Below are 1,880 nucleotides of genomic sequence, written 5' to 3' on the forward strand. Positions count from 1 at the left end.
GCTTCAGAGAGTGCTGACAGCTGACAGTCATTGGGAGAGGGCAGACGGCGACCCACTGGACAGAAACATGTGGGGAGGCCGGGCAATCCCACTCTGTCAGAAGAGGCTCAGCCAGCATGCAGGGATTTCAACAGCTTCAACAGCAGCAAGAGATTTGCTCCCAACAGAGCAGCCTGTCTCCCTGTCCTCACCCTCCTGCCCTCAAGCTGGGCGTCCCTCCAGGCTTGGTCCAGGTGTGATGGAGCACGGCCAGCTGAAGCCTTTGTGGCTGGCTAGGAGCTGGCAGGCAAATTTTGTTTACCCCCACTGGGCTACCCCATCTTGGAGATTTTCCATTCAGTTCTGTAGCAGGAACTGCATTAGCCTTAAAAAAGAGCTGTGGAAATCCACCTTTCTCAAAGAGCAGCTCTCGTTTAACATCTACAAGAATCAAGGACAACGTGCCCAAAGGCTTCTCCCCAGCCCATGCACAGGCTGACAGAGGCTCTGTCAACCCACAGATTGCTTGGTGATAAGGTGAAGCTTTCCAGCCGAGCTGGCTTGGCCTAAAGGGTTTAAAAGCAGGGGAAAAAGAGACCTTGGTGCTGTAAGCCCAAGCCTTTTCCTGCTGTACTTTTTTCCTGCCCACAATAAAGGAGGGGTCACTGTACAAGCTGTTGTGTTCTGCTCGCTCATATTGAGCAGTTGCATGAAGGTTTGCCCCACAGAGTTGTGTAAGGAGCTAATTATGGTTCTGTAATTAGCCGTGTGGAAGGACAGGCTGAGGAGGGAAGCACTGCAACAGCAGGCACAGAGAGGTCCCTGAGCCAGAGCCACCAAACAGTTGGGTAAGCCCATAGCTAAGTCTGTAAGATGGGATCTAAGTAGGGGTGAACTTTATGGGGGAGGAAATAACCAAATTAAATGAGTCACAGCATACAAAATACATGCATCAGTTGGACTACTAGATAGGAGATCTAATTGGACATAGTCATTATATTACTGTAGGGGAAGGTCCAGAAATAGGTATTCAAGCAGTGCGTTTTAGCTAGCTTTTGCAACTTCTCCTTTTTTCTGTTTTAGCAGATACACAAAAACAGACTGTATTTGTTTATACACACATCCTGACTGAGGTGTGTATTTATTTTTACACTAGGAGAACATTTGTAAATGTGATGAGAACATTTGATGGGTTACTAAATTGAAAAGGAAATGAATTCTTAAATTACTTCTTAGGTCCTGAAAACAATTCGCAAGCAAATATCCTGTTCTCCAGAGAGGGAACTCATTAACCATCGTAACAGCCTTGCATATGTTTGGAACAAGAGTCCTTGAAACAAAATAACGATTGCAAACAGCTGTCCTGTGAGGTCTGTAGGAGGGCAATGGTTACCTCTCTCAACTGCAACTCCATCCACTCCTCTTAGTCTACAAATGAGAAAGCAAATATCCATGGACATATCAGAGAGGATTGACAGATCCCAAAGAACTAGCCTCCAAGTTCTCCCATTTCTCCTGGAGGGAAACCAGCTAATGGAGCCAGAGCACTTTACCCTCAATAGCCAAGGGATAATTAGGTTGGCTACTGATTGCTTTTGTGCCAATGAAACTAAGAAATTGATGGAGTTGCCTTTCCACAACTTTCCTGATGATCTTCCTGAAATGGCAGGTGGGTCACAAATCAGCAGCCAGCTAGACTGTTAGTATCAACAACTGGTTTCCAAGCGCGGGCACACAAACTTTTGGTTCGTGGAGCTTATGTGCTTTGGATCCTGTAGGATCCCCATGCAGAAGACGGACACCTTTGCACAATGCTCCAACTATGAACAACCATCTGGGAGAGTTGCAATGGTTTACTAGACTTCCAAAGTAAGAGGACATACAGACAAAATTTTCCAGTG

General features: G+C 46.3%; 1 protein-coding gene across 1 annotated transcript in view; it reads right to left on the reverse strand.

Moving 5' to 3' along the window:
* The window catches only part of LOC104078810 (nucleolar protein 4-like), a 56,012-nt gene that overhangs the window by 8,646 nt on the left and 45,486 nt on the right, over window positions 1-1,880 (reverse strand). The window lies entirely within an intron of this gene.

This window comes from Fulmarus glacialis, unplaced genomic scaffold (genome assembly GCF_000690835.1).
Source record: "Fulmarus glacialis isolate BGI_N327 unplaced genomic scaffold, ASM69083v1 scaffold9646, whole genome shotgun sequence".
Classification (NCBI taxonomy): Eukaryota; Metazoa; Chordata; class Aves; order Procellariiformes; family Procellariidae; genus Fulmarus; species Fulmarus glacialis.